Consider the following 23,291-nt stretch of genomic DNA (forward strand, 5'->3'; position numbering starts at 1 on the left):
ATAATGCAGCATAAAAAAAATATGTAAATTTGGAATGCCAAAGATCAACTGAGGATTATGATATTGTACCAGGAAATAAATACCCTGGAAGACAGGAGCTGCAGGGGAGCTTTGATACAGACTTTCAGATACCCGAAAGGCTTTAATGACACACAAACTTCAAATCTTTTCCACTGGAAAGAAAATAGTAGAACTAGGGATCATGAAATGAAACTCCAAGGGGGATGAGTGAAAACCCAACATCAGGAAATCTTTCTTCACCGTGAGGCCTGGAATGACCTGCCAGAAGAGGTGGTGAAGACGAGAACGGTGATGGAATTCAGAAGGGCATGGGATAAGCACGGCAGATCCCTAGAGGCTGGAAATGAAGAAATAGGGTAACCTACATTAGCTTTAGGAGTAACACTTCAGATTGGGGGTAACCTGCACGGAGCGGCACTAACCTTAACATAAGCTGCACAACTGAGACCACAAATACAAGGCTAAGTTGTGGCACAGAGCAATTATTTACTAGACACTGTCGCATTTGCAGCCTTGATGCAATTGCAATATCACTCTCCGCTTTGGCGGGGGAACTGGATTCAGATGACCGCCAAAGCTGGGCCCCAACTTTTATGGCTTGGAGTGCTGATATGCAGACATTTGGGAAAAAGCATTATTTAGCACAGGACTGCTTCCACAGCAGTCTTTCAGATAACAGAAAGACGACTAGGGGGCACTCCACGAAGTTAGCATGTGGCACATTTAAAACTAATCAGAGAAAGTTCTTCTTTACTCAATGCACAATTAAACTCTGGAATTTGTTGCCAGAGGATGTGGTTGGTGCAGTTAGTGTAGCTGTGTTTAAAAAAGGACTGGATAAGTTCTTGGAGGAGAAGTCCATTGCCTATTAATTAAGTTGACTTAGAAAATAGCCACTGCTATTACTAGCAACGGTAACATGGAATAGACTTAGTTTTGGGGTACTTGCCAGGTTCTTATGGCCTAGTTTGGCCTCTGTTGGAAACAGGATGTCTGACTTGATGGACCCTTGGTCTGACCCAGTATGGCACGTTCTTATGTTCTTACGTTCAAGCAGAATTGTTTGAATTATCAAGAAGGCTGCTCACCCCGTATAAAACGTTGCTAGCAGAAATTCTGTTATGAGTTTGACAGTTGCTTGGTTTTGATTATAAATATTGCTACCCTTAACATAAGGCTTGTAGAAACCTGCACGGAGTGGCAGTTGCCACTATATACAACTTGCTGGGCAGACTGGAATGGCCCTGCCATCCGATTCTATTTCTGTGTAACGCGGGTCCCTTTCGATGCAAGACGCGTCAGGTTACACAGAATGAGATGACAAGAGGTCTGCAGTCGAAAAGAGATGCAAATTAAAAGTACAGATACTCTGAGGCAGATCATCTGGGCCTGGCTGAGCAACGCTCCCGTTGCTTTCATTTGCAGATGTTATTGCTGCACTACAGCCAAATGAAAATGAAACGGAAAATCAAGCAGAGGCATGAAACTTAAGTTCACTTTTTTTTAAACTGAGACTTATAAATGAAGCAATGCAATTGGGCTGTCCTACTGAAGTTCCCTAATACTCTAACATTAAAGGAGTATCCATCATTCCAGTGCACTCTGGGATTCTGACCTCCTATTTATACCAAAACGGCGCAAACCTCTATCCAAAAGCTTAACCAATTCAGGGATCACTAAGATCATACACAAGCATAAGATTAGGATACCAAAGATCTTGTTGCCCCATTATGCCAGCCTTGACTTGCTGATTAGGGTTGGTTACTGTACCTCAGCCCTGGGGCCAGACAGACTTTCACCAAATACAGTGGCTGAGGCTAAAAAAAAGAATCCGTGGGTTGAAGGGCCTTCGGTCCCAGGGCAGGGAAGCTTGCACTGCTGCTGCCTGTGCTGTACCTGCTCTGTGGTTAAACAGGAGTTTTACAAAAAAAAAAAAAATAAAAAAAATTCCAGACTGACATTGAAAAGTGAAATTAGCTTCTCTAAGGGTAAAGCCAGTGAGCATGCTGAGTGGTTAATTAAAAACCACTTAGTCGCAGCTGCCCAGCACGGAATGCAATCCCTGAGCCGCTATTTTGCTAGGAAGAGGTGAAGTTTCTTTTGGGATTCCGTGGCCTGTCAGTAGGGGCAAGTAACAGCTTGACTGGAATTTGTAGCATTGTCTGTAGTGCTGCTCTTCCAGCTGTCAAAACGTCTTATCCTGAATAAGATGGGATATAAGGCAAACCAGACCTCTGACCTCCATCTCACAACTCCTCCCATCCGCTCTCCACATCCTTACCCCTTCAGTGTACCTCTTCCTCCCACTCCTAGCCCATGAGCGATCTGCTGACACCTTCAGCGCAAGGATGCTGGAATCAGCGGCAGAGCACCGTGCATGAGGAACCTGACGACGAGCGCAGGTTTTTACAACTTAAATGCCAGCCAAGTCTTTCAGACAGGGGGGGAAATATTTAGTCATTACAGCTTTACTTCTTTTCTGTTTTGCCACTTTTTTTGGGCTCTCCCTTCCCTCACTTCCTCTGCCCAGGCTTGGGGGAAGGCGCCAGGTCCTGGTGCTTTATTTTTTTTTTGTCTCCAGCCTTGCCTGCTGAATGGTTAACGGGCTGCACGATGGTCTCCCAGCCTCGGTGCTGTGGATCTATGAATTTCTGCTGCTGTTCTGAATGCTTCCCTTTATCTTCAGTCTGACAGGGACCAGTTTTACACCTTCTCCAGCCAAAGAGCACAAATACTAATTAGGCAAGGTGATCATTTAGAAGAATCTATTTCCTGGTGTCCTTAGGATTTTTTTCTTCCAAGATCTTTTTTTTTTTTCTCTCCTAGTATCTTCACACTTTTTGGAATAAAAGGCATAAGAGTACATTCCTGTTCCTTGGGTTTAAAAATCTTTCAGAGTCCAGTATTCCTACTCTACAGGAACCAGTGTAGTGCCTGCACTGCCCTCTGTTCAGCACAGCAGCTCCTGGATTCCCTTACATTCATAATTTGAGAATGAGGAAGACTACTTAAAAAATCCTTAAACACTAATGTCACTGCAGGAATGAAACAAAGAACAAAGACAAGGTCTTAATAATCTTAGCTGCCAAATGAAATAAAGAAGCTTTTTTTTTTTTTTTTCCCTTGCTGGTTTGAAGCACCCCCTCTCCTCCTCCCTCTTAAAACCACATTGAGGGGAATGGATGGTGCAGGACCCATGCCAGGAAAATGGCCAGTTCCTTTCCAGCTTGCGACATCTTCAGACAGTGCTTTATAAGTCTCTCTCTCTGATGTCCCGGGCAGAAGAGAACCAGCCTGAACTGAGCATTGCACTTTAAGGCTCCAATGTAATATAAGCCTGGGCACTGAACGTCTTTGCTCCAGCACTAAAAAAAAAAAAAAACGCCAACAAAACTCAAACTTCGATTGCAGTAAACCAATGGTATGCAAATGCAGTAGGAGGGTTAAAGTGCAGAGAGCTAAAATGTGCCAAAAATGAATAGCATGCACAGATCACACTCAACATGAATCTGCAGCACCTGTAGGCTCAAAAGTGGTGCATACAACACACTATTTTTATGCATGTCAATGCCAAGTACAGGACCCAAACACCAAAAACTCCAGGTTCAGTTCCATAGTCTAACACCAGCCCCAGAAACTTTACTCCCCTCTGACACAAGTCAAATCTCCAGCATTAAGGAAACATAAGCGAGGCCACAGCAGCTCTCTGTGTATTGGGGAGTAGTGGCTAATGCCTTAATTATCGTGGGATTTGCATGGAGGCGTGCTAATCTGCGAGCACATTTTTTAATTCTTTGTGCATAAAACTTCTTGCTACATTGGCAGTAGAACTGTGCACAGAACCGTGCACGGACGTGTACAGCCTAGCGCACACCTTCTTACATCGGCACCTAAAGGAGGATCGATTAACCCTTCTCATTAAATTCCTAGGGCAGGCCATACCCGGATCCGGTTTCTGCACAATGGGAGACTCTCTGATGTAGAGAGTGCTGGTACCCTCTTGGGACCCATCCTTAAGCGCTGTGGGATTGGCTGGCCTGCAGTTTATATTGAAGTTGGCAGCACTGCCCAGAAATTCCCTTTCCCACCTAGATAGGATTGTCCTCGGCAGCCTGGCACCGGCTGGTTCAGAGTTGAGAGGAGTGCTGACTGGGAGAGCGAGGGTAGTACACACTGTACTCTATTTTGGGACTCCACGTTATCTTGATTTCCTTCTTACCTTTCCCGTTGTGCTTCAGTGTTGCCCGAAGGCTCTGTCCTAGGCCCTCTTCTCGCTTCCTTCTGTGCTCTGTTCTCCCATGGCTTTCAGGTCCACTTTTATGCTGGATTTCTCCCCCCCCCCCCGATCCTCCTCTCTACTCCAGAAATGTCACCACCTTAGACTTTATATGGCCAAGACAGAACTTCTTGTTTTCTGTCTCTGTGGATGGTTCGCTCATCCTTCCAGTTTCCTCAGCCTTTAATGTCTCTCTTCTTCTCTAGGCACTTCCCAAGCCACTGCTAAAGTGTCTGACCTTCCTCTGTGCCTTCCTGATCATGCTACCAAAGCTCTCATCTCTCACTTACCCTACTGAGACTTGGTCTTCACCGGCCTCCCACTGAACCATCTTTCTCCACTGCAATCTGTTTGAAATTCAGCTGCACAGCTCATCTTCTTTCAGCGTCACTATGACCATGTAACCCCCTCTTCTCAAGTCGCTACACTGGCTCCCAGTCCACGTCCACTTTCAGCAGAAGCTTCTCGTACTCGCCTATAAATGCATTCACTCTGCAGCTTCTCATTCCCTGTCTTCTTTTCCCTCCTCACACCTTCCCTCGTGAACTCTGCTCATTGAGCAAGTCGCACTTATCTGTGGTCTTCTCCCTCACCATCAACATCCGACTCCACACTTCCACCTTTCTGTGCCATATGTCTGGAACAGACTTCCTGAGTCGGTGCATCATCCTCCCCCTCTCATCGTATTCAAATCTAATTTAAAAATTCAAATTTTTGAAGCTGCTTTTAAATCCTAAGCACATCTGTATAATAAATACACTTCCCGCAGAGTCTTGTTTGTCTTGACTATAGGTTGTAAGGGACTGTCTCATGTATATCAGCATATGTGGAGTGGAGGAGCAGCCTAATGAGGGGAGCCAGGATTCAAATCCTGGTAACACTTCTTGTGACCTTATGTAGGTCACATCAACCTCCACTGCCTCAGGCCTAGAGCCATACAGCCACAATGGTGGGTTCTTGCAGAAGGTTCCCACTATCAAGGGGCAGTAAGGGGAGTGTCACCATGATAGGGGATCCCTCCCCTGAAAAAACATGATGGCTATATGACACTTCTTGAATCGTGGCCAAACAATGCGGCTAGCGGCCCTTTAGGTGCGATGGCGGCCCCAACCTCAGGAGACCAGCATTGCCTTAAAGGGCCAACTGTATAACAAGATATGGCAGTGATAGTCCTCTCCCCCCCCCCCCACTATACCCCCAAAATCATTGGGGGTATGTATACTGCCCTCCATCTCCCAAATATTTAAAAAAAAAACTGATTATGTGGAACCACCCACCCCAATCATTGGGGGGTATTGTGCCCCATCCCCCAAAGTATTAAAAATCATGACCAGCACCCCCAAACCTTTAGAAAGCAGTTGTGGCTCCAGCAATGGGCCTGGGGTGCTTCCTCGCCCCGGGCTCAGTCGGCACCATTTTTCAAAATGGCACTGACCTGACCTTGCTCCTATCACATTATAGCAGGAAGGGCCAGGGATTGGACCTAGGCCCCCGCGTCTTTTTTGCCACACATGTGTTGATTTTGCATGGCCCTCTAAATGTAACAGGGCTCTGTTACATTTAACAAATCCTCAGGAGTGTTATATCACGGCTGGCCACTTTCTCGGTCGGCCTCAAGATATGAACATGGGTCTGGATTAGCATTATCCATGCATGCAAAACAGCTCATTGTAACAGGGGAGGGTGTCTGGCAGGGCCATGCAAAGTACCGTGTCTATTGCACGATATACGCTGTTTAACGTGCATTAGAGCACTATCGCGGCTTGATGCAGCTCCCAGTTAGATTGTGATCCCCCCTGGGGTCAGGGAAATGCCTATACAAGACCTGAATGTAATCCACTTTGAAGTCCCCTGAAAAAGCAGATTGTAAATAAAGGTCTGGTAGTGCTTTAGAAATGATAAAATAGTGATGATAGGTCGATCTCCCAGACAATGATAAACCATGCTAGTAAGCTTCTTTTTTTCCTCCCATTATTCTTGCTCTGAAAATAGTCTTCCATGTCCCCAAGAGGCTGGAGAGAAGGAAGCTCTCTCTAAAGGGGGTAATGGGTGAACAGCGCATTATCAGAGGGCAGCAATGAGTTCTGGAGCGAGTGCTGCAAGCACAGGCAACTCCCAAGCCCTTCACTCTGCTCCCATCTTGCTTTTTGCTTCTGAAGTGGAGGATGCCCACCGACAGGCTAGGAAGAGAACGGTGATGAGTTGGGAACAGTAGCCCTAGATTGCAGCTGGCAGCCCAAAGGGGAGAATAGCTCCGATACCAGTTTTGTTCCCAGAATAGCCTGGACATATTGAGCCACTAAAGTCACTTTACTTCAACTGACCCATTGCTATTAGAACAGCCAAGAAAAATGAATATGCTCCTCCATCCCCCCCATCCTTATGGTATGTCTGAGGAAACAGGAAGGGCTCAGATCTCCTTCTCCCGCCCTGCTTGTACATTTAGGAGTCCGGAGGTGAACTGCTGTGCTGTTTGTCAACATCTGCCCCACCCCTGCTCTGCTGCTTCTAGAATCTGCTCACAGCACGCTTGTTTGCTCCTAATATTTCTGGGACAGTCTTTTTACTTCCTGGTCAGCTGTTCAAAGCTGGCACAAGTCTGCAAAAGTGGTCACGGGCTGGTAGCCATCCATCAGCCTGTGTGCAATGAGTGGGCCCCTCAAAAGCTCTAAAAAAAAAAAAAAACCTGTCTTGCCCTCTTTCACTAAAAGCAGCAGATGAAGAGGGTTGGTTTTTTTTATGTGGGTTGGCTGCAGCTGGATTGCCCCTGGCACCAGTCAGAATGGAATGAAAGCATTCCATTCCCTGCCTTGCAGTCCTGGCAGCCTCCCCAACCCTGCACCCCCTGCCATTGCACTCTGACGCCAGCAAAAGAAGCAACAACCTCGGGCCCCCACCAGATGGGTGAGCTGACAGAGGAGGCCATGGGGCCGAGCCGCCCATCTACCCAAGGGGGGCCCAAACTTTGCTAATAATGGGATCCCCCATCACTGTGGCCCTTGCATATCCTGAGAGGCCTGCTTTGGAGACAGACCCTTAAGCAAGGGGGCCCCGGAAGGCCCAGAGACTGAAACTCCCAGCGGCAGAAGCGAGCCGGCCCCGAGCATTCTTACTGTAGGGAGAGGAAGTCTCGGGGAAGCAGCCACAATCCTCTCATACCAGTGCCGGCGCTACTTTGATCCTGTTCACGGAAACAGTATATCTGCATATCATGCCGACCATAACTCGGGCCACATTCAAAGACTGAATGTGTTTAGAATTCTGTAACTAGCCCTGCATACCTCACCACACCCAAGAAACATGAAATTCAGGCATACCTCATGATACTGTCACCAGCTCTAACGAGTCCTTCTACATGACAACACCTCACTAGAACATTCCTGGCTCAGAATTTAATTAAAACATCTAATGTATATTCCATCTGTAATATTCTTTTCCACAAGCTCAAAGCAAGGGAAATATACAATAAAATCAAAGCAACACACATCTGAATATAAAACCTAAAAGCACAATAAAACAGCAAATCATCTAAAATTCTGCCAGGTCTAACTGGTTACGTGCAAGAATTAAGACACTAGATGTTGGATCATTTATCTTTCTTGCATTTTCTTTTCACTCTTCGAGGACTAGGCTCTTTTCTTGCTTAATTCTCTACAGGAACAATCTTATAGGGCCATGTTTTTTCGGTCTCGCCCCAAAAACTCTTGAATGATTCATCCAATTTCCTTCAAACTTCTGCCCCAGTGACACCCCGTCACTTAGAATCTGTTTCTCTTCCTTTCCTATATGGAAACAGACCAGTTCAGCTGAGCTGAAATCCTGGGGAGGCCAGAACACATCACTGACCATTTTTAAAGCTGCCCTACCCTGGACTGGTGCCTGTGGTCACTAGATGACCTCCATTCTTTTGTCTAGTTCCCTACTGGTGAGAGAAAAAAACCCATCTCTTACGCAGAATGTACCTTATTATACAAAAATCAGCATAATGACCGTTACAACCACATGCACATTGCTCTACACAAGAAGAACTGGACATTCTGACATGTTCACACATACATGCTCCTTGCACTGTGCATCTGGTGCTCCAGCATGACCCACACTTGGTAGACCATGCATCTAGGGCCTGAGCTTTATAAACTCCTGGGGAAATTCTGCGCACAAAAATGTAAAATTCTGCAAACTTTATATTAGTCAAAATAACACAAGTTACATGACTGTTTAATTACATTTTAAATTAATACAGAAAATGTATTAAAGATGTAGAATTTAATATTTTGCACAATTTCCCTAGAAATTCACTGTAAGTGTCCCTTCCACTCGCACTCCCTACTCCTCTGGCCACTTTGCCCTCTCAGGCCCCAATTCCTCCACCTGCCAATATCTTCCCCCCTCCACATCTAGGCTCAATCCCTTCCACTATCACCACTCCCAGACAGTTTGACCCCATTCTCAGTTCTGCCCCTCATACAGGCTCCCTCTCTTGCATACACACACCCCTTCACAATCTCCTCATATATGCTCACTGTCTCTGGCACCCCATCCCCTCTCACTCACACACATCTCTCTACACATACTCACTCTCAGCAGGGCCTTCATCTTTGCAGCGACCAGCGTGTGCTCTGTTCACGGCATGCTGGGGTCTCCTCTGCTATTTTCTGCGCAGAATTTGGCAGGACTAGAATAAGTGCGCTGCTCAGATAGATGCAGGCAACAAACACTCATTTCAAGAGCTAATGTCCTTTTCTGAACAAGAGAACTTAGCTGCACATGGTTCTCTGCCATCGGATCAATTATGCCACACATTCAGAAGGACTGGCACTAATCTGGGTAGAGCCTCCCATCCAAGATCGAGCCATTTCTAAGGCAGAAGACCAACATAGTCTGTACAGGGGTGATTTCCAGGCACTGTGCCTGTGATACCTAGAATCACCCAGCACACCAGGACCGGGGTCTCCCCTTTCAAGGCAGCAGCACTAAGGAGAGAGCCAACAGTTGTGTGTATGCTAAGGGGGAAAGTGGCTAAAAATAGACTAGCAACAGAATAATTCTGGCGTGGCGGAAGACTGAATTAGCCTCGTCAAGACTCCGGCAGCCTTGCCATAAAACAGAACAGGACTTTATCAGCTGACGCAAGAACTGAAGGACTCTCCAGTTAGCAGTCACAACACAGAGCGGGAAGGGAGCCCTCATGAATGCCGTACAGGGTCAGACCAATCGCCCTGCATCCTGTTCCAGACAGTGGCCAGTCCAAGTCACTTGGAAGTGCCCAGCAGATCCTAACAGGAAAGTCCAATTTGGCATGTGAATAGTGTGACACAGGCCAGGGGTCTGTGCTTTACAGGCAGTTTTTTTTTGGTTTTTTTTTGTGAACCAATGTAAGAATTACCCAAAAATGAAATTGTGAATGATCTGATCTAGTATTCTTTCTATGGAGTCTCAAAGCATGTGTCCATCTTTAAATTCTCTGTTTTAGTTTGATATCACAATCTACAAAAAATTCTGTTCATTTTAAAAAGAAATGTCACAAGAAAAAAAAACAAACTGTTGTACAACATCAAATGTCAGCTACTGTATTGATAGCTGCAGCAGTATTTTAATTTGTCTCTCCAAATCTGAGCTCAAGGTGAGTTACATTCAATAACCGGGCACCCCCGACACCCTGGGTTCTATCCCACCCAGCCAGGCTGGCCACCCCCACGTTACACAGGCACAATGAGAGCCTCCGTCCATAACTGGGAGGCAAAATGGCAGAGGTCGTTTATTTAGAGGACCCTAACAGGGGAGTCTAATTTAGGCGCCAGATCCCAACATTAACCGCAGGGGAGGTTGCCGACACCTCCGCACCTTCTGCTCTAGCAGAACCGGAAGGGGCATCACGCTCCCTGTGAGCCCCCGTCCAGTGGCATAGCGCCACTACCGGAGGGGCCCTGTCAGGCCGCCATGTAGCAGGCCCCGCTGGAGCCCCTTGCAAATGTGCCAGGCTGTTGAATTGACAAGGCCTACTCCTCAGGCCTGACATCTGTCCTCAATGGCCAATTGCCGACTGGTGGCTCCAAGGCCCCCCCTCATCCTTACTGGCACCTGCCTGCCTTGTATACAGCCCTCAGCGTTAAATTAATCTTCCAGGACTCTATGGCCGCCGCTGCAACAGATTAACAATGAACCATCATGATTTGTTAACACTTCATACTAACTAATAAAAAGGGTGGATTAGGAGGGGAAACGGGCCATGCCGAACGAGGGGCAGACGGCGGGTTTTACGTTTCCCGCCAGTCGTGTGCCCCGGCGTCAGGGCGCATTCTAATGCAGTCACTGTGCCCGTCCATTCTGGGAGTTGCCCTCACTAGCGCCGCCCCTTGACACACCAGTACGCCGCTGCACATGGCTGGTACCATCGCCAACAACCACTGGGGGAGAAGGGATTCCCCCCCCCCCCCCCGCACCCACAGATAAGCCTAGCGGGGCGTGGCGGAGGTGGCATCCTCAAGGGTGCAGTTGGCGCCCAGTTATTAACGGCACCCACACATCAGTGTTGGTGGCGCCTTCCATACAGAAAAATGTATTTTCCTGCGCCAGAGAGGTCAAGTGATTTCTAGAGAAGCAAGACTTGAATCTCTGGCTTCACTGGGTCTTAGCCCCCTACTCTAACTGCGAGGTTAGTGTTTCTTAACCTTTTTTGAAGCCCAAGGCACACCTACATTAACACGGTGTGTGGCACGCCAGTCTCCACGGAGCATGCAGTGTGGATATGCAGTGAACTCGTACAGCCAAACGAAGAGCTAGGGAAGCACTGAAAGTCTCCCTTCCAAATTTTAAAACAAAGGGAGAGATGGGGTCGAGACCCTCATGAACTCATCACAGTGGGCCAGTTCCTTTTTATAAACAAGTGCAGGAGAAGGGAGAAGCTGGAATGATGTGGGCAGACCACTCACACGTGGCTGCCAGCGCTCCTCTACTGCTGCTGCTCCCAATCACGTCCAGTGCTCGGTGCATACTCACTTAGCCTGAGCATGACAGAGACTGGAAGGACTCGAAGGATGGGGAACATGAGCAGGTGCTGTGAAATACGTGCACCACCCAGAAGGCATCTGACTCTCCTTGCCCTGCATGCTTCCCATTAATTACCACACTCCAGGGCTAATAATGTAGTTAGGAAGAAGAGACCTGTATTATTACTACTATTATCCTAAGTTATATCGTTACAGATGATACAAAGTTACAATGTAAAATAAGATGCCTAACTCTTATTAGACCTAATGTTATACTGTAAACTGTTGTGATATGCCAGATCGAACAACGGTATATAAAAACAAATAAATCAAATTAAATAAATGATTAGTCATGCCCTCAGTAAAGAGATCTTGCATGTTTAAGAGGCACTGCTGGTAACTTCTGTTGCTACAAAGTACTGAAAGCAAAGCTCAGAGGCTGGCCTGGATCAGAGCATCAGGCAGTGGTGACTTTTCCATGGCACACCTGATCAGGTCTGAGGGCACACCGTGCTAGGCCGGCTCTAGCCCCACTGGGTGGGAGCTCCTCGCAGGTGACTGGAGGGGGTCCATCCCCCGAGCGGCAGTGTAACTCTGTGCAGGCACACTGGTCACAAAATCCTAAAGTGGGCGGTTAATTTCCTCCCTGCTCTTCAGGCAATGGGACTTCTGCTATTCTTTTAGAGAGAGCCCTCTGAAGACCACAAGGCTAAAGCCTATCGGTGGCAGCTCTGATCCCCCAACTCACATCGCCATTCAAATCCTCTCTGAAATGTGTGCAGAGAGGGAATTGGATGGGGGAGGCTTGCATTCCTCTGGTCCCTATCTCTAACTCTAGACTAACCAAGTAGGAAGTATTTACATTCTAACACGGTATCGCTCTTCCTACTGATTTTTCTTGCCCCACAAAATGTTAAGTCATTTAATGCTAGAACTTTCAGTGCTAAACTGAGTTTCTGTGCCAAGCAACAGGACATTTTAGCAGATGGCTGGACGGTGACTGTGCCCAGGCCCCCCTCACTAGCTGAGGTCTTCCATTGGACTTCGGGGAGGTGCTCTGTCGCAGTTCTTTGGCACGCCCTCATCCTGTACAATGTGGAGGGTCTGCATGGCTGCACAGCTAGAATATCAGTGCCATGGGTGGATGGCTTGTGCCGTTTAGCTTTGCGGCTGTCTGGGTGCTGGGATAGGGCTGGTTATCCCAGAAGTGGCAGTATCGCCATTCAGGATAGGAGCAGCAGCAGCATGCACCCTTCCCCGTTTTGACAATGCAGAACATGACGGCAGATGAAGATCATCGGCCCATCCATTTTGTCCACCATGACAGCAAGGGATGTGCTTTGTTTTTGTTTTTACAGGTACTAAATAGTTAATGTGTGCTAAACAAAATTGTACCATGTTTCACTGTAAAGCTCGTTTAGCTGCAATGTTTAATGTAAACCGATGAGATGTTCCCAACGTTCATCGGTATATAAAATCTTCTAAATAACCAAAATTAAACTAGAATGACAAGCACAAAAAAAAAAAAAAAACACACCCTGAAATCCAAAATACACATTTTTTGCTTGCACACCCATAATGACAGCAGCTAAAGACTTTTTTGCCAGCTCTGCCTTCCCAAGCTTTACCCCTTCTTCCCTACCAAGGATCACCTGCGATTGGTTCTGCACTTTACCGGTTTTCCCTGCTGGGAGGATCTTTCATGCATCCAACAGCCTTTCTGTGAAGAGATATATTTTTTTTCAGATCTAACTCCTGAATTTCTCCCTCTCGTTCTAGAACTTGCTTTCCTCTCTCTTATGAGTTATTTATATTCCACCTTTCAAAGCAGATTACATTCAGGCACTGTAGATACTTCCCTGTCCTCAGAAGGCTTACAGTAAGTTATTTTTACCTGAGGTATCTGAATGTCTGTCATTTCCCCCCCTCTTTCTCCTTCTCACTTTGGTCTCTCCTCATAGATTCTGCATCTTTCTGGTATCGCGTAGCAATTTCCAAAAGCCCAGTCACCCACTGGGTGAATTTTCAAAGGAGTTACATGTGGAAAAGTAGCAATTTTCAAAAACCCATGTTTTTTACTTGCAGAAATCCTTTTAAAAATGTATCTCCATGGATTATAAACCCTCTTGGGCAGGAACCTACCAACTGTACCTTGCTTTGAGCTCTGATTTTGGAAAGGCAAGTAATTAAATCTCCAATCCAAATCCTGACAGATTAAGCCTGACAACTAATTCCTTTCTGTTCCTGGCCTCTAACCTCCTCTGAGAAGCTGCCTGAGCTCTCCTAACCTTTGAAGCAGCTGCTTACGTGATGGTTTCATTAACTCCTCAACGGTTGCAGGGATACGCTGAGAGCTCCTCGCCTAGGAACACACAAGCCTGCAAGGCATCCTGGGATGCCTGAGCTCCCAAGGTGCTAAAACCTTCCCCAAGGAGATTCTGGGACCTGCAGATTTCCAGCAGCTCGTGACGCTTTGCTAAAAGCGGTCCTGGGTGCCAGCGATCAGAAGAGGTACTGGAAGGGATGATACTAAAGAACAGAGAGCCAGGCTGAAACAATACTGCAGTATCCAAAAATGTAGTAATGCATCGATCAGGATGCACAGCGCTGTTGGGGAGCCCTGCCTACACTTACTGCCCAGGACCCATCATGGCATCGGAGAGCTTTGAAGGGTGTTGGATCTGATGCTAACCTATCGCATTCAGTCTCCCGGAGGGCTTGATACCAGGTTTTTTTTTAATTCGGGGGCTAAGGCTTACACACAGTACAGTTTCTCTGTAGCACTACCAGAATGACTTGCAGCAGCATATTAAGACACACAAATGTTGAATTAACACAAGTTTGAAACGACTTGCCCTACTGCTCACCAGTTTCAGACTTGCAATAATTCAGACCCTTTTTGTGTCCATTACCAGTCTTTTTGCAAACCTTCCAGCACCGACTTAGAGACAGCCAGGCTGGATAAGCTGTGTGGAGGTCACCCTGATGTGATTTGTAGTTTGCTTGTGTGCATTCACTGTGCTCACTTGAGCTGTGAGGACAGGAACTAGCCTCTGCCCTGGAGTTCAAGCCTCGTGCCGCGCCATTGTTTTCTTCTATATTTTGTGTGGTCCTTGTAACCTGCTTTATTTAGAGGGTGCATTCTGCAGACTTCACACACAGGCAGGCAACAGACTCCTATTGATTCCAAGTACAGCACTTTGGTTACTCACTCTGTTTACTAGAAGCTCAAAGCGAGGTACAGAAAACACACTGCATACAATGTGCAAAAATACAAAGATCAGCATAACTGATTTTAAAATAACAAACAAAAAAAGATCTAGCATAATAAAACATCCATTCAATAAATATATAGTCAAACTATCCAGAGCTTAGTATTCAGTTTTTGTTTTTTCACTGAGCAGTAACTGCTGGGCAGATCTGTGTGAGGAGTCTCAGCGATTGGGGGGAGCAGAACAGAACAGGATTCATCTTACAAATCAAAGTGCTTGACTGCCCTGCAAGTAGGAAACCTGAGCCGTGACTTCCCGCCTGCGGAATCAGAGCTAGGAGCTCTTGTGATGGGGGGGGGGGGGGGGGGTTGGGGGTCTGGATATGTCAGTGCCTGAGTGGCTCATAACTGGAAAAGAGTAGGAACTGCCAAAGGTGTAATACCTCTTCATCCTGTCCTTTATTAGCAAATAACACGACTTTCATCAGCTAGAGAGAGAACTGTACATACACATGGCACATCCAGACACTAGACATGCTGCCCATATCGGGATGCGCACACTTCCAAGCTGCCCATGGTGTGCAAACATAGCGTGTAAACAAAGGTTGCAGAGCCTGTGCCTGCCCATCTAACCTGCAATTATAAGAACCCAAGTTTGGGAGTTTGGAGGTTTATAATTTGTCAGAGGGAAAATATATTTAGAATACCTACACACCAGCAAAGATTTTGCCAGAGAAGAAATTAAATGTCCTTACTGCATTTCTGACTTAACATTTTTGTTGCTCTGCTGGGCCCTCTCTTTGTTTTTCTAAATTTCAGGACCATAGGTGACCTAGCTCCTGCGATTTTTTTTTTTCCAGCCCTGGTTTGGGATTTTGTTTAATCTGAAGACTATTTTGGGGAAAGACGGGGATGTGGGAGCCAGCTATACTTTCTGCTACATTCCCAAGCAGAAAACTTTTGAGCCGTGTCCTTCTCTGTGGAAGGAGGAGGCATGTTCAAAGGTCTTAATATATATTTATTTTTTCCAATATACTCATCTGCTCCCAAGCTGTGGCTAAGTCCTTGCAACAGCGAGCTTAGGATTCTTGCACTAGAGACTGTGGCTTACTGCTGCTCCAGAGGCAGAGCCACAGGACACGCCACGAGTGTCTGCTGAGGATGAGCAAGTGCTCAGCCCCAGTTATATATATATATATAAATAAATAAATAAAATAAAAAACCCCAAATGAACCACCTTAGCCATTCCATTGATAGGGGAAGGTTATGTAAAGTAAACACTTCCTTTTCTCTTCCCCTATCCTGTTTTATAAAAATCTTGGGGCCAGAAGCTGCAGCATGCTGAGGAACCGGATGGGCTCGCATCCCATGCCTGATGCAAACAGCATCAGCTTCTCCCAAACGGGCGCTGCTCATCCAGGAGCAAGGCAAGCGGCTCCGAGGAAAGCTTCAGGCTGATGAGGGGAGATGGAGGGTAAAGGGAATTTATATTCTGCTTTTTGGCAGATTACGTTCCCTATCCCCCAGTGGGTTTGCAACCTGAGGCAATGGAGGGTAAAGTTGGCAGGGGAGAAATGAACCCCCCCCCCCCAAAAAAAATAAAATATGGGGGTGGTGCAGTGTTCATAAAGAGGCCCCATGCTTGGGGCCACGTTGGGGAAAACAGTGGTGGATGCTAGTTCCCCTATAAAATGGGGGGGGGGGGGGGTACAGACCATTTATCAAAATTTGATGTAAAAATTTAAATTATATTGGAAAACAAAAAGGAGCTTTTTGATTAAAAGCAATTGGTTCCCCCAAATACTACTCTGTCTTGACTAGACTGGTAGCTCCACAGAGCAGGGACGGTCTGTCTTGGCTCTGTACAGTGCTGCAGATGCCTTGTAGCACTATATAAATGTTCAGCAGTAAGTAGCAGCGAGCAACGGGGCTAGGCAGCCTCTTGAATGAATGAAGAATGGGACGAAGGCTCCTAGCTTTAATGACATTGAAAGGTCTGCCTGAAATCTGTTTTCAGTTATCACCTGCAGCACTGTGACGGGAACAAGGGGGGAAGTGTCTGGGATCTCCGTGCCAGCAACGCTTCAAAGGGTCTCTGCCCGCAGGGGCAGCTCCAGTGAGCACGGGGGAGGAAGGGGAACATTCCGGATACCTCGGTGCCACAATACTGCAGCTGTTAGAAAGGCCTCGTCCAAGCCACCCCCAGCCGCACACATGCACAAACTCTTCTGTGCGTGCCACCAGCCTGAGCAGAGTTCAGTAAGCTTTTTCTTTTTTTTGCTTTTTGAGCCAGAGAGAGAGGAAACAGGTTTGGAGTTTGCAAAATAAACCTCTCGGCCCTGTCCAACATCGGCTGGAAGGCTTCTGGGCTCATGCGGGGAGGAGCGACCTCATTCTGAATGATGAAAATATAAGGAATAAAATAAATAGCAACCAAAAATAAAAGTTGAATCCTCCCCCTTCTCCCTTCAGATCTGGGTCCGCCATTCCGGCGCAGAGACCACACAAACAGCTCGGCGTCCGTAGTGAGCATCTTTCTCTCTGGCCGCTGAGCTCGCCCTCCCTTTTCAAAGTTCCTTTCCTGAAAGATTTTTCAGAGCTCAAGCCCTAAGCTTTCGCTTAATGAAGGGGCTGATGGAATGAGCCCTGCGTTAAAAGACTCTGCTGAAATTCAACTCACGGTTTCTTAATGCAGTCGCTCAAAAACACTGAGCTCCTGATGCGGTGGGTAAAGAGCAGGCTAATGCAAGAGGAATGCAAAAGAATGTCCACCAAGCCAAGTCTTTTTATGCACACAAAAACCATGATGTGTGCTTGAAATAGGATTAATACACACACACAACCTTCAGTGCTTTTTGTGCACATAAATCCAGACTGCAGGTCCCAGCACCAGAACTCCAGCTTCTACCCGTAAGACTGGCACTAGCGCCCGAATCTTTACTCCACCAGGAGGACAATTTGAAGCACTAAAAAAACCAGAGTTAAGCCAGTGCCCCTCTCTGCCAGTACCTTTACCATGGACTTTCCATGCAAGGGCACTAAGCAAGCACGCACAGTTGCATGGTTATGTGCAAAACTACTTGCTGAATAGAGTGCACGCAAAATACCGTATTTTTCGCACTATAAGACGCATCTAGGGTTTAGAGGAGGAAAATAAGAAAAAAAAATATTCTGAACCCCACTTCTCCCCTCAGCGGTTAGCCCAGTTCAGGCATTAAAATAAAAAAAACAAAACAAAAAAACCTCACCACGTCGCTGCAAACCGGCGGGGCACAGCGCGGCATGCCATACTGACATGTCAATCACGGTATGCCATGCTTCGCGCCCGCCTTCCACCCGGTCTGACACGCTACATTCGCTCCATAAGACACACAGACATTTTCCTCCCACGTTTGGGGGGGGGGGGGGGGGGGGGGGAGTGCGTCTTATGGAGCGAAATATATGGTACATGTGCAGTTGTGAGTACAACTGCGCTCTGCGGTGTGCACCTTATTACATCGGGTCTTAAGAGGGCCCCCTCCCAGCTTCTTTCCATTAGCTGGTGCCTAATTAACTGATTTAAAATTCCGGGCCCGCCACCAGTAATGAGGCAAGGACTGGCCCAGAACCCAAAGGGCAGAGAACTTTCTCAGCGTGCAGCTTCTCTGTGCTGAATAAAAACACCTCCCGGGTCAGAGAGCCGGCAGCATCCCCTTTGCCAATACTGAAAGGGGGGGGGACCTGTGCTTGGAAAGCATCTCCGCCTCCTCCCACAAGCAACAACATGTACAGAACAGCACGGGCAGCGGCCGTGCAGGCTGCCCCACCACCAAACAAATTCCCGCCGCAGCCTCTGCCGGTGGAGAGATCTCGCACACAGGGCCGGCGGAACCACTAGGCGAACTAGGCGATCGCCTAGGGCGCTGAGCATTAGGGGGCGCGAGCCGCTGATGGCCAATGGCCGCCGGTAGACGTCATCCCAATGGCGGCTGAGCGGTGAACTACTGCTATGCTGTGTGCCGGATACACACAGCAAGAAGATCGGCAGGACCGTGGTACAGTCGCGTCTAAGCATGCTGGTGCTCCTCCTCTTTCCTGCCCGCGCGGCTCCGGCAACATTTTTCTTCCGGGGCCGCGCGGGCAGGAAGGAGGAGAAGCTCCTGCATTGGCTGGTGCTCCTCCTTTTTCCTGCCCGCGCGGCTCCGGCAACATTTTTCTTCCGGGGCCGCGCGGGCAGGAAGGAGGAGAAGCTCCTGCATTGGCTGGTGCTCCTCCTTTTTCCTGCCCGCGCGGCTCCGGCAACATTTTTCTTCCGGGGCCGCGCGGGCAGGAAGGAGGAGAAGCTCCTGCATTGGCTGGTGCTCCTCCTCCTTCCTGCCCGCGCGGCTCCGGCAACATTTTTCTTCCGGGGCCGCGCGGGCAGGAAGGAGGAGAAGCTCCTGCATTGGCTGGTGCTCCTCCTCCTTCCTGCCGGAGCCGCGCGGGCAGGAAAGAGGAGGAGCATCAGCCGCGTGCAGAAGAGGATCAGCGCGGCTCGAGAAGACCGGGGCCGCTGTAGAGCCCATCCTGCAGTGGCCCGTGAAGAGGAGGCCCAGAGGTGAGAGAGAGACTGAGGGTTTGTACAGTGTGTATGTATGAGATGAGTTGAGAGACTGTGTGTGGGAGTGAAGACCTGAATGTTTGCAGAGACAGCATGGGAGAGCCTCTGTATGTGTGAGACAGCATGTGACAGTGAGAGCCTGTGCTTGAGCAAGACAGCATGTAGGAGTGAGAGAGAGCACCTGTGTGTGTGAGTCAGCATGTGACAGTGAGAGCCTGTGTGTAGGAATGATTGTATGAGAGAGAGCATGTGACAGTGAGAGCCTGTGCTTGAGCAGGACAGCATGTGGGAGTGAGAGAGAGCCTGTGTGTGTGAGTCAGCATGTGACAGTGAGAGCCTGTGTGTAGGAATGATTGTATGAGAGAGAGCATGTGACAGTGAGAACCTGTGCTTGAGCAAGACAGCATGTGGGAGTGAGAGTTAGACAGCATGTGCAAGAGAGAGACTGTGTATAAATGATTGTATGAGGGACAGCATGTGAGAATGAGTGCCTGTGTATGTGAGAGAGAGAAAGCATGTGAGAATGAGAACCTGACTGTGTGTTTGAGGGAAGCAGACAGATGGAGAGAAAAGAAATATGTTATAAAAGGAATTGGCAAAAAAATAAGAAAGGGAAGGTGGAAAAAAAAAAAGCCTGTGACCAACCGATTAGAAAACTAAGATCAGACAGCAAATGTAAAAAGAAATAAATTACTTTTTACTGATTGGAACATGTAATCTTTGGGAATGTGCAAGAGTAGCACTTTCTCTATGCGGATCTCACAATGTACGAGATCAGCATAGAGGAACTGGAAGCCCATGGGGCCTGCACAGAGGAGGCAGCAGAATGGGCTTCAGTGCCAATAGCAGCAATCAGCACCTCCGCAATAGCCATAGAGCAGCAGTGACAGTGGCAGCAGAAGAATGAGAGAGGCTCTGAGGTTGCTGGCAAAAGAAAGAGAGGGGGTCTCTGCCTTTATTGTGTGCATGTGTATGAATGGGAGTCTGTCTGGCGGTGTATGTGTGTGAATGCATGGGTGCCTGCCTGAGGGTGTGTCTGTGAATGTATGGGTGTCTTCCTGGGGTTTGTATGTGTGAGAATAGGTGCCTGCCTGTTTGTGGTGTATGTGTGTGTGTGAGAATAAATTGGTGCCTGCCTGGGGGTCTGTGTGTGTGAGACTGAATGTGTGCATGCCTGGGGGATGGGGAGGGAGTGGTGTGAAAATGAATGGGAGCCTGCCTGGGGTTCAGTGTGAGAATGACTAGGAGCTTGCCTGTGTGTGTGTGTGTCTGTGTGAGAACGAGTGGGAGCTTGCCTGGGAGTGTGTGTTTGTGTGTATTTGAGGGAGCCAGTGAGAGTGAGAGCATGAGTGTGTATGAGAAAATCCAGGGGAGTAAGAGTTTGTGTGGGGGTGTGTGTGGAGGGGGAGAGAGTGCCTGAGTGTGTCAGTGTCTGTGAGAGCGAGAGGTTATGGTTGGGTATAAGAGCATGAATGTGTATGTATGTGACAGTGTATGTGTGAGAGAGAATGGACATGTGAGTATGTGTGAGAGAGAGAGGATAACCTCCTAATCCTTGACAATATCAGGGTGACTGGAAATCAAGAGCTCCCATGTATGGACAGCAGGGGCTTTTTAAAATCCTTATTAGTTTTAATTATTGTGTGTTATTTGATATATGTACTGTTTTGAAATATTTTATTGGTGTTTGGGAAATTGTAAAAAATATATATGATTTTAATTAATAGAAATTCTATTTATCAGTAGTTTTAAAATATTTTATTAGTATGGTTTTACTATTATAACTGATGCTTTGTTTCTTGATTTTATTTGTTTTATGAGGAATGGTTGTTCTGTTTTTCCATTGCTAATACACAGAGTCTGGCTTCTTGGGGTTTCCATTTCAGTTTTTTCTAATTTGTGCTCCTTTATTTTGTATTCTGTATTTGGTGAGGGTCTGTCTCTGCTCTGTGTGTGTGACCATGATGAGAGATTCTGCTATCATATAGTGTCTGTATAGAGATCTATAGCAATCGGGTTTGTTTTGTTTCCTCAGTAGGTGGTGTATTGGTATTCTAGGACCCAGTGTAATATTTACCCTTGCTTATTCACAGGTAGGGTATTGTTGTTTGAGTCCTTGGTGTTATTACTGTTATGTTATGATGGGATTGCAGTATAGATTTTGGGTGTCTTTTTTGCGGTGCTTTGTGTTAGTTCACAATGTGTCTGGCAGTGGAAGGTGTTTGTGCTGCTGTTACTGTGAGGTGACACCAGAATTTGAAAATATATTTTAATATGATGAGCTGTAAGGGAAACATCCAAGCTCCATTGTTTGGGGGAATTTCAGTGGATGCACAGAGATACAGAACTGGAGGTGCAGGATTTGTATTGACATTCTGTCCCTTCCTATATATTCCAGACTTCACTCTCATAATCCATATAGAATTAGTTGAATGAGGCTATCAAATAATTTTATAGTAGTTTTACTAGAAGTGTGAAACTGGCCAGCTTTTTAAAATAATGCAGAGGACCCTTTGGACTTTTTTTAACAACACTTTTTTTTATAACCAATTTTAAAGCAGGATCCATGCTATAGAGGTGGGTGAGATGAAGAAATGTCATTTTGGCTCCCCCCCCCACCCAAAACAAATTCTTCTGTCTAGAGATGCCACTGATTTTCTGTGGCACACAAATGCATTGGCCCCTGGGCGCCGGAGACCCTTGGTGCGCCACTGGGTGCGAGCCATATGGGGCCGCAAGTGGTGGCAAAGAGGAGTGGAGATTTGGCGGGCCGCAAGCAGTGCCCAATCTGCTCGCGACCCAGAAAACCCCAGTCAGCGGGCGTGATTGAGAATGAGGTAGGAGTCGGGGCCGAGACCGGGGGGGGGGGGCGCAAGGAAGAAGGCTCGCCTAGGGCGCCAAATCCCCTTGCACCGGCCCTGCTCGCACAGCATTCTTAAAGCTCCCAAGCCTGCTTAATCCTGGATCAGTATTTGTACATAGATTTAAAAAACAAAAAGGTATAAAAGCCCTTCGTGCAGGGGTGCGAGGCAGGGGGGGGCCTTACTGCAACAGAAGCGAGCTCTTACAGGCCCCTCCCATTCTCGCTTCCCTCGGTTTCCTATTTGTTCCCCCACAGACCTTTGCGCTATGCGTGCGCACTTTCACTGACCCTAGCGGCAGAGCTGTACCTCCCCGGGAGAGCAGGGGAAGGAAGCCCACGCCTGGCCTCGTCCACATGCAGATGGGGGGGGGGGGGGGGGGGGGGGGGGGGGGGGGGGGTTCCTCTCTTTTTAATCCAGGAGGAGATGAAGGCGACACCCATGCAGAATGGGGGGGGAGCCTGAATACAGGGATAGGGGGTGGGTGTATCTTCTTATCTAGTCTTAAGTCAATGTTTATGCACCAACATGCACCTGCATCAATAAAGTGCACGTGCTTTTATGTTTCTAGAAACGCATGAAAGCCAGGCCAGTAGGGCCTGCCAGAGAGACGAGTCCAGCTGAGCCGACATCTGCAAAGGAAGTGCTGTGAGAATGAGGAGTAGCGTGCTGCGTTGACAGGAAGGTGAATAAATATCCGCAAAGCCCAGTGCTGCTGCCAGCATGCTTGGAGCATGGTGCTGCTGACTGGACCTCAGTGTCATCCAAAGCCTTGCTACCAGAAACGGGTTTGGCTTAAACTGCAGCTGTGCTGCTCAGAGCGAGAAGGCGGCCTTGCGTGCTGGGCCCATAGCACAGGCTCTGCATTCAGGCTCGGCGGCCCTGAAGGTGACGGCCAATGTTTCCATTCCCCTCTGGGGAGGTACAGAAGCCGGAGCTGCTCCAGAGAACTCCTACACGCCATCTGATTCAGTGTATTTTATTCAGGTAGTTGCTGCATGGAGGGAGGCAGTGTATCAACGGCACAATAGCGAGCAGCCTTCCCATTTCTCTTGTTGAAATGCTGGTCTTTCTTTTCATCACCAAGATAGCCAATCGATACTGTGCTGTAAGAGGGTCCAGCTCAGTCTAACTAGAAAGGTAACATGTGGAGCACGTCAGGGCAGACAGAGAAAAGCAAGAACAGGTCCGATTTTTGCTGAGCAACTCAGGGTGTGGTGCGCACACACACTTTCTGTCCTAAATATAGGTTGCATCTAAACAAGTTCCTCCAGCCAAGGAGCATTCAGGTCAGCAGGGACAGGTAGAGTCCTGTCCCACTGCATGCAGCAACCTGCAGTCCTAATTTCTAGAG

The 23,291-nt window shown here is 47.7% G+C and overlaps 2 protein-coding genes across 8 annotated transcripts in view; one reads left to right on the forward strand and one right to left on the reverse strand.

The window, feature by feature from the left end:
* The window catches only part of LOC115075806 (mitochondrial import inner membrane translocase subunit TIM16-like), a 497,551-nt gene that overhangs the window by 160,174 nt on the left and 314,086 nt on the right, over positions 1-23,291 (reverse strand). The gene's annotated exons all lie outside the window — the stretch shown is intronic.
* Positions 1-23,291, forward strand: part of VASN (vasorin) — a 50,597-nt gene that overhangs the window by 8,280 nt on the left and 19,026 nt on the right. Inside the window, exon 2 of one of the 6 annotated variants that reach the window (XM_029576601.1) lies at positions 13,372-13,797. The exons of 3 other annotated variants lie outside the window; for them this stretch is intronic. The gene's annotated coding sequence lies outside the window, so the exon portion shown is untranslated. Of the gene's footprint in view, positions 1-13,371; positions 13,798-19,034; positions 19,074-23,291 lie in introns of those variants that run through there. 2 more of the 6 variants (XM_029576607.1, XM_029576605.1) reach the window with 2 other exon arrangements.

The sequence above is a fragment of the Rhinatrema bivittatum genome, chromosome 14 (genome assembly GCF_901001135.1).
Source record: "Rhinatrema bivittatum chromosome 14, aRhiBiv1.1, whole genome shotgun sequence".
NCBI classification, from domain to species: Eukaryota; Metazoa; Chordata; class Amphibia; order Gymnophiona; family Rhinatrematidae; genus Rhinatrema; species Rhinatrema bivittatum.